Source organism: Sorghum bicolor, chromosome 6 (assembly GCF_000003195.3).
Source record: "Sorghum bicolor cultivar BTx623 chromosome 6, Sorghum_bicolor_NCBIv3, whole genome shotgun sequence".
In the NCBI taxonomy this organism is placed as follows: Eukaryota; Viridiplantae; Streptophyta; class Magnoliopsida; order Poales; family Poaceae; genus Sorghum; species Sorghum bicolor.
In genome coordinates, this window is record NC_012875.2 from 38,356,202 (window position 1) to 38,366,211 (window position 10,010).

A 10,010-nucleotide genomic window follows, 5' to 3' on the forward strand; every position below is an offset into this window, starting at 1 on the left:
TCGAAGGTTTCATGTGGGCTGCACAGGCAGCAAAGATGGGGTATAGATGGGTAATAGGAAATGGTGAGAAAGTTAGGTTTTAGGAGGACAACTGGTTAGACAATTCTAGTTTGGCTATCCAATACTGGAAGATTTATAGGTTGGTTAATGAAAAAAAAAAGAACTGTAGCTAGTTTATGGGATGGTGAGTCCCTGAAATGTACTTTTAGAAGAATGGGAGATGAGAATATGCTGGAGCTATGGAATGAGGTTTGTCAGATTGCCTCTACCATAAACTTCAGTGATGAAGAGGACTCCTTGGTATGGCAGTTCTCAAATGGCACATACTCAGTTCAGTCTACAGAGTGATTAATTTTAGAGGCATCCAACCAGTTCTAATTTCCTCTATTTGGGATATAAAGATCCTACCTGGAATTCAGTACTTCATTTGGCTTCTCGGTAAGAATAAACTACTAACAAGAGATAAACTACTTGTCTTTTCTGCAATGAAGTAGAATCCATTAATCATTTGTTTTTTTGGTTGTGTGGTGGCTCAGCAGCTCTGGGCAATTCTAAGGTTTTCGATGTGCAGTAGGTGATTCTATTGAGTCAATTGGAAACTTTTGGTTAAGTAATAAACGTAATAGTATCTTAAATATGATTACTTCTGCTGCTCTTTTGAGCCTCTGGAAAATTAGAAATGACCTTTGCTTTCAGAGAACACCGTGGAGGAGTATGGCTATGCTCCTTTACAGGTTGGCTATGATGGTCCAAAAAATGGGACATACTCTGCCCGGAGGAGGAGGAGGTGCTGCGGCTGAAGGTGGCGTTGATCAAGGAAGTCGCTTGTCAGGTGCTCTGACTTCAGGACTGGAAGTAACCGACCATATCTGGCATCAGTGGGGAGATGGAGCACCAGCATTCCTCACGAAGTTTTCAGCTGAAGCGTTCTGAAAGGTGTCTAAGGCGGCCTGGAAATTGTGCTTTCTGCTGTCTTTCGCTACCTTCTGGTGTTAGCTAGTCTGGTTCCTTTAGCTCGATGTAATCGCTGGGAGTTTTTCTCTGGCTTTGGTGCTAAACGGTTAACAGATGTTCTCCATATGCTGAGCTGTAAAAACAATACTTGTCTTTTGGCTATGAATAAAAGATTGGGGGCTTGTTGGCCCTAGATTTCTATATATAAAAAAGGAGTACAGGTAAAAGGTGCACGGTAAAAAACAAGTTATATTCGAATTCCAAAACACTAGTTAAACCCATGTTTACTTCGAATTCAGGAGGGCAGAATTTTGGAGAATCATCATCTTAGTTTTCATGAACATTCCAACTCTAACGGTCCAAGGGACCATAGCATAGCAAGATATTCTCTTGAGCTTTGACTGAGAAAAAGAGTGAGTGAAACTTTTCAGATGCCAGATCCACATCAAAGTTTAATTAGTTTTCTTTGGTTGTTGTTGAGAAATGAGAAGCACTGTACTTTAGCTGGAAGTAGTAGCCATGCATGGGGGTACACAAAGTCACAAAATGCAGATTTTGTGGAGCGAACGAAATGAAACCCTTCTCTTCTTATTTTTTGATTATATGCATTTGTTATATTTGGCGATGGATCATGTGCAAACCAAGCTTCTCGTGTAAACATGTAAACTAGCGACGTGGGCTCTAGGATCGTGATCTGATGGCTGCTGAGAGAGGTGGGAAATATTTGCACTTAAACGCCCGCAGCATCCCACCGTTTCGTTGTTTTTTTTTCACGTGACCCCCTCCTCCGTTTGGCCGTCAGCGAAACGGTGGGATGCTACGGGCGTTTAAGTGTAAATATTTCCCACCTCACACGATCCGTCGCCTTGTTATTTACTTGTCCTTTTGGCAAGATACATGTGGACAGTAGTGAGATGCGTTGCTTTGATGTGGTTCACAAATCATTTAGGCCTTTTAGCAGCAGTCTAAATCGCAGATCCATTTGTTCTGTGCCCATATGTATCATGCTGCCGGATCGTCCGATTCATATGTTGATGTTCTCGATATCATCTTCCAATTCGTGTCTACTTCTGAATATCTTGCTTACTGAATCTATGACATTCTTCTTTTATAGTAGTACTAATTTATTTATCCCCTTTTTTATTGTTTCTCCTCCAAAATAGGAACGGCAGGATAAGTCACAATCAAGCGAATTGAACACGTCATACATTGTACTAATAATAACAACATTTTAGTTTGTCAACTTGGTCTTAATGCCTATCAGCTTCGTACAGCTAACGCGTGACACGACCAATGGCCAAAGGCAACGAAAATATATTTATTTAATATATTGCTATCAATCAGCAATGTAAAAACCCTGCAAAATTAATTGAGAGAGGCTAGGACAAGATAATATTGTTGTCGGTCCGAAAAGGACATGACATAAAAATAAAACCGCCGGCCTCAATTTGTCTCTCTCATTTCATGACCAGTTTTTTTGTACTGCTTTTTATATATATCCGATGTCGCAGTCGTAGGGACAGATATTTTGTAGCTTCTTTTTTGAGCGGAAGAGAATCACGTGGTTTTTGTATCCTAATCAATCATCACGTCAAATCATTACGCACTTCACAAGTTGTTGCTTCCTGTCAACTATGCGTGCATGAGATATCTAATCTGAATAGTTTTGAATTTCAGTCTTTAACATTTTGTCACCAAATCCATGACCGCATGAAAACAAATGCATGCTCTTTGTTTGGGAGCAAATTGTTTTGTTGAAAGAGTTTGGGAAATGATTGATTGTATTCCACATATGTCACAGGAGTACATATAGGGGCAGCTGGGGTGGCGTAGAAGCCTACCGCACGGGCCCTGTTACATCCTTAATTACAGGCCTAATTATATTAGTCTAACACTCCCCCTCAGTCTAATCTGGAGCATCGCTAATGGTTAGGCTGGACCTGAACTCCTGGAACAACGAGGTGGGAAGCCCCTTGGTGAACACATCGGCGTACTGTGATGTCGTAAGAACATAAAGTACCTGGCCGAGGGCAACCTTCTCCCGAACAAAGTGGAGATCGATCTCTACATGCTTTGTTCGTTGGTGCTGCACAGGATTGCTGGAGAGATATACTGCACTGACGTTATCACAGTAGACAACGGTGGCTCGACAGAGCGGCAGATGAAGCTCAATCAGCAACTGTCGCAACCAAGTCGCCTCGGCGACGCCATTAGCCACGGCGCGGTACTCAGCTTCAGCACTAGAGCGAGAGACCGTGTGCTAACGCTTAGAAGACCAGGATACCAGGTTATCACCTAGAAACACTACGTACCCTGAGGTGGAGCGGCGAGTATCTGGACACCCAGCCCAGTCAGCATCTGTATACACAACAAGATCTGTCGGTGATGAGCGGCGCATAGTCAAGCCAAAAGACATAGTGCCTTGCAAATACCGTAAAATCCTCTTGAGAGTCGTAAGGTGAGGTTCCCTGGGATCATGCATATAGAGGCACACTTGCTGAACGGCGAAGGCAATATCTGGGCGAGGGAAGGTCAGGTACTGTAAGGCTCCAGCAAGACTTCGATATTGCGTGGCATCGGCAACAGGGGCTCCATTTGCGGACAATTTGGAGAGTAGATCAACAGGTGTGTTGCACGGCTTGCACTGACTCATCCCGGCTCGCTCCAAAATGTCCTGAGTATACTGTCGTTGAGACAAAAACAGGCCACTAGCAGAACGGGTCAATGAAATGCCCAGAAAAAGGTGAAGCTTGCCCATATCTGTCATAGCAAATTCTCTCTGAAGAGCGCCAATGATGTGTTGCAGTAGATCGGTGGAAGACGCAGTGAGCACAATATCATCAACGTAGAGGAGCAACAAGGCAGTGGCGGTCCCTTGGCGGTAAATGAAGAGCGAGGTGTCGGATTTAGCTTCAACAAAACCGAGTGTAGTGAGATGAGAAGCAAACCGATGATGCCAAGCACGCGGAGCCTACTTCAACCCATAGAGAGATTTGTTGAGCCGGCAAACATAATCAAGGCGAGAGGAGTCCAGAAACCCGGTTGGCTGACTGCAGTAATCCGTCTCGGTGAGAGTGCCATGCAAGAAAGAGTTCTTCACATCTAGCTGATGAATGGGCCAATCCAGAGAAAGAGCCAGAGAGAGAACAACTCGGACTGTTGCAGGCTTGACGACCGGACTGAAGGTCTCATCATAATCGATGTCAGAACGTTGGGTAAACCCGCGAAGAACCCAACGAGCCGTCAGCATGCAGTTTGTGACGAAAAATCCATTTGCCAGTAACCATATTGACACCAGGAGGACATGGAACAAGGCTCCAGGTGTCATTGGCGAGGAGCGCATCATACTCAGCCTGCATAGCAGAGCGCCAATTGGGGTCTAACAGTGCATCATGAACAGAGCGAGGAAGCGGTGACATTGGAACAGCGTGGAGGTTGAGACGATCCACGGGCTGGGCAATGCCGGATTTGCCACGAGTGCCCATGGAATGCGCATTAGTGACATGCGGGATGGCGACGGGGCGGGTGTCGACCGTGCGACCTGTGCCCGTGGCGCGGCTGGCAACAGCCTGAGCAGGGTGCTCAGGAGCAGCCGCACTTGGGGCACTCTCAGACGGGGGCACGACGTCGGTGGCGCTGCTGGCAGCGACCTGTGCCCGAAGCACAGGGGCAGCAGCGCCGCTGGATGACCCGGGCAAGGCACTGGATGTGCCCAGCATGGGCGACCCCAGCCTGGTGGGTGGGGGGTGTGCGCCTGGGCAGCACGCGATGGCGACCCCACAGGCGGGGGCGTGGGCGCCCGGACAAGTGTACCTGCATGCACAAATGGTGCTCCGTGAACGGGAGCGGTTAGTTCATCCTCTTCAAGAAGAAAGTCCAAGGCGGAGGAAGCCATGGGAGTGGAGGACATGTCGGCGAAGGGGAAAAATGACTCATCGAAAACGACATGTCGGGAAAGGATGATGTGGTTGGATGCAAGTTCGAGACACCTATAACCTTTGTGCTCGGACGAGTAGCCAAGGAACACGCACAAGGAGGAGCGAGGGGCAAGTTTATGGGGTGCGGTGGAGGACATGTTAGGGTAACAAGCACACCCAAAAACTTTAAGATGGTCATAGGATGGAGGTTTGGAGTAAAGGGAGGTATAGGGGGTGGAGTTTTTGAGGGTTTTGGTGGGGAGTCGATTCACTAAGTAGGTGGCAGTGTGAAGAGCCTCGACCCAGTAAACCAGTGGGAGGCTAGCCTGTTTTGGTGGGGAGTCGATTCACTAAGTAGGTGGCAGTGTGAAGAGCCTCGACCCAGTAAACCAGTGGGAGGCTAGCCTGAAACAGGAGGGAGCGCAAGATATTATTGATGGTGCGAAGGGATCATTCTGCCCTGCCATTTTGCTGAGAAGTGTATGGACACGACATGCGAAGTGTGGCACCCTGAGAGAGAAAGAACGTGCGGCCGGGGGAATTGTCAAATTCTCAGCCATTATCGCACTGAACGCTCTTGACGGTGGTGCCAAATTGCGTGTGGACATAAGCAAAAAAATTGGTCAAGGTGGGGAACGTATCGGACTTCAGGCGAAGCGGGAAAGTCCAGATATAATGTGAGCAATCGTCTAAAATAACGAGATAATATTTGTATCCTGACACACTAACAATGGGAGATGTCCAGAGATCACAGTGTATCAAATCAAAATTGTGTGTAGCTCTAGAGCTAGATGACCCAAAGGGAAGACGAACATGGCGGCCAAGTTGGCATGCATGGCACACATGTCGGAGATCATCCTTATTACAAGAAATGACACTAGACTTTATAAGCTTGGACAAAGCTTCCCGCCCAAGATGCCCGAGACGACGATGCCATAGCGAGGTGGGTGCAGCGAGGAGTGCAGATGCGCTGGCGGGTGTGAAGTTGAACGGGTAGAGGCCGCCAGAGCTATTGCACCTGGCGATCACGTTCCTGGTTTGCAGATCCTTCATAGAGAGGCCAAACGGATCAAATTCAACAGAACAATTATTATCAGTGGTAAAACGACGAATGGAAACAAGATTCTTAATAATGTGAGGAGAAACCAAAACATCATTAAGAAGAAGGTTACGCTGTGGAAAAGAAAAAATATGTGATCCGGTGGCCATAATAGGAAGAAATGCACAGTTGCCAACAATGATAGATGAAGGTGTAAAAGATGATGGCAGGGAGATAGAGGACAAATTACCAGCATCTGCGGTCATGTGGGAGCCAGCACCGGAGTCGGCGTACCATTCAGACGATGGTGGCTGTTGAAGCGTCATTGTGTTGAAGGACTGGGCCAGCGAGTCCTGGCTCTAGGCGCCACCGAGCTGAGGGTTCCAGGCAGCGCCAGGAGACTAGAAGGCTGCGTAGGAGGGCGCTGCTCCTCCGTATGCTCCCCCATAGGCATACAGTGTTGGCGCGGTGTAGCTGGCACCATATGCAGGAGTGCCCTGGGCACCCAAGTACGAGGCCCTGTGCTGAGGAGCAGCGTGGAACGCCGGCGGTGGTGGTGGAGGGCGACCGTACGGCCACATCTGCAAGGTGCCCGCCCAAGGGTGCGCGAAGGAGTGGTAGAACCCAGGCAGCGGACCTGCAGGGGCACCTGGGACGCCTTGTGTGCCACCACCAGTGGCACTAGACCGAGCTCCCCCGGATGAGTGAAGGGTCGAGATGACGGACAAGAGGGGGGGTGAATAGTCCTTTCTAAAAATTACTACGCCGGCTAACCGAAACAAATGCAGAATTAAAACTATCGGTCTAGCCAAGACTACACCCCTCTATCTAAGTTCTCTAGCACCTTGAAAAGATCCTAAACAAGCAAGCAAGGTGCTACCTTAGCAAGAGTTCACCTAATCAATTCTAGGAGCAAGGTCACACAAACCTATGCAACTAGTACTTTGCAAACCGGGGGAGCTCCTACTCAAACTAGTGAGGCAAAGTGCACAAAGCCTAAGCTCACTAGCAAGCTCAATAACAAGGCAACTAATGCCAAATTAGAGAGCGCAACTTACTTAGCTACACAAACTAAGCAATGTGACTAACAAGGTTACACAAACCAAATTAGTCACGCAAGGGAACTACTTCTAGCTACGCAAGCAAGAAGGTAACTAGAAAGCTACACAAGCTAACTAATTACAAGAGCAACTACACAAGCACAAGTATATGAATGTAAGAACAAGCTTGTGTTAGGGACTTGCAAACCAACGGGAAGGACAATGTTGACACGATGATTTTCTCCCGAGGTTCACTTGTTTGCCACCAAGCTACGTCCCCGTTGAGACAAGCTCCAAGGTTGCCGCCGGTCCTCTTGCTAGTGGTGACCCGCAAGTCACACTCTCCCACGTGGAGTGCTTACCACAAGCTCTAGCACTTGAACTGGCCGGACCACTTGTCGCTCTTCACGTCTCGCTCAACTAGAGTTGCTCTTCGCGATCCCCGCGGGGTGAGCACCGTACCCCTCACAAACTCTTCTCCGGAGCACCGCACAATCTCCTTGCGTGCTTCGACGGAGTCACAAGCCACCAAGCCATCTAGGAGGTGGCAACCTCCAAGAGTAACAAGCACCACCGGCTTGCAACACGAACACCTAGTGCCACTCGATGCAATCTCTCAATGCAACGCACTAGAATCGCGCACTCACACAATCGGATGATCACTATCAAGCATATTTGAGTTAGAGGCTTTACTAGCACTCCCCAAGCATGGACACTAAGTCCCAAGGGTGCTCAGCACTAGCCAAGGCCGGCCACCACTTCTACTTATAGCCCCAAGGGCTAAACTAGCCATTGCCCCTTCACTGGGCAAAACACGTGGGCACCGGACGCTCACAGGGAGCCACCGGACGCTCAACCCCCAGCGTCCGGTGCTCAGGCGTCAGCCACGTGTCACTAGCCGTTTGAACTCGACCGTTGCCGCCAACGGCTACCATGCGCTCTCGCCTGACATAGCACCACCGAACGCTCAACTAGTCCACACCGGACGCGTCCGGTGCACACCGGACCCGTGCGCAGAGAGCTCTGCAAACTCGCACGGTCACCAGACGCAAGCCACGGGACGCACCCTGAGCGTCCGGTGCTCACCGGTCAGAAACTCCTCGCGCGCGCTCGCTGACGTCACACACCACCGGACGCTCGAACAGTAACCGCCCAGCGTCCGGTGCGCTCTGCACACCTGAGCCAAAGACACCACACCGGACGCTCTGGACCAGCATGCATCCGGTGCTGCCAAGAAACACTCCCGCAACTTCTCCAAATTTCCCACCGGCGCAATAGAAAATATGCACTTAATTTTCTCAAAAGCGACACCTCTCTCAACCCTAGGAACTCCACCTCCTTTGCAAAAGTGCCAACACCACCAAGTGTACACCACCATGTGCATGTGTGTTAGCATTTTCACAAGCATTTTCCCAAAGGAGTTAGCCTCTCAACTTGCCACGCCACTCGATCCTAACACGTATGCAAAGTTAGATCGCTCAAGTGGCACCAGATGACCGATATGCAAACAAGTTTGCCCCTCTTCATAGTACGGCCATCTATCCTAAATCCGGTCATAAACTTCTCTACACACCTATGACCGGTGAAATGGAAATGCCCTAGGTTATACCTTTGCCTTGCGCTTTCCATTACATCTCCTCCAATGTTGATGCAACACATGCACCAACCAATCACCAAATGATATGATCCATTTCATATCATCACGTGACTGTATTGGTTCATCGATCATGACCTCACTTGCTCTTCACCGTTGCCTCGGTCCATCGGCGCCAAGTCTTGCTCAAGCTTCACCGGCACACGCGGTCCCTCGCTTCAAAGCCTCCGACTTGCCCTTCACTCTTGCAACTGGTCCATCAAGCCAAGCCTCATCTTGATCTTCTCCACCTTGGTGAAGGGTCGAGATGGCGGACTAGAGGGGGGGTGAATAGTCCTTTCTAAAACTTATTGCATCGGCTAACCAAAACAAATGCGGAATTAAAACTATCGGTCTAGCCAAGACTACACCCCTCTATCTAAGTTCTCTAGCACCTTGTAAAAGAGCCTAAACAAGCAAGTAAGGTGCTACCTTAGCAAGAGCTCACCTAACCAATTCTAGGAGCAAGGTCACACAAACCTATGCAACTAGTACTTTACAAACCGAGGGAGCTCCTACACAAACTAGTGAGGCAAAGCGCACAAAGCCTAAGCTCACTAGCAAGCTCAATAACAAGGCAACTAATGCCAAATTAGAGAGCGCAACTTACTTAGCTACACAAACTAAGCAATGTGACTAACAAGGTTACACAAACCAAATTAGTCACGCAAGGGGAACTACTTCTAGCCACACAAGCAAGAAGGTAACTAGCAAGCTACACAAGCTAACTAATTACAAGAGCAACTACACAAGCACAAATATATGAATGTAAATACAAGCTTGTGTTAGGGACTTGCAAACCAACGGGAAGAACAAAGTTGACACGATAATTTTCTCCCGAGGTTCACTTGGTTGCCACCAAGCTACGTCCCCGTTGAGACAAGCTCCAAGGTTGCCGCCGGTCCTCTTGCTAGTGGTGACCCGCAAGTCACACTCTCCCACGTGGAGTGCTTACCACAAGCTCTAGCACTTGACCCGACCGGACCACTTGTCGCTCTTCACGTCTCGCTCAACTAGAGTTGCTCTTTGCGATCTCCGCGGGGTGAGCACCGTACCCCTCACAATCTCTTCTCTGGAGCACCGCACAATCTCCTTGCGTGCTTCGACGGAGTCACAAGCCACCAAGCCATCTAGGAGGTGGCAACCTCCAAGAGTAACAAGCACCACCGGCTTGCAACACGAACACCTAGTGCCACACGATGCAATCTATCAATGCAACGCACTAGAATCGCTCACTCACACAATCAGATGAACACTATCAAGCATATGTGAGTTAGAGGCTTCACTAGCACTCCCTAAGCATGGACACTAAGTCCCAAGGGTGCTCAGCACCGGCCAAGGCCGGCCACCACTTCTATTTATATCTCCAAGGGCTAAACTAGTCGTTGCCCCTTCACTGGGCAAAACACGTGGGCACCGGACGCTCA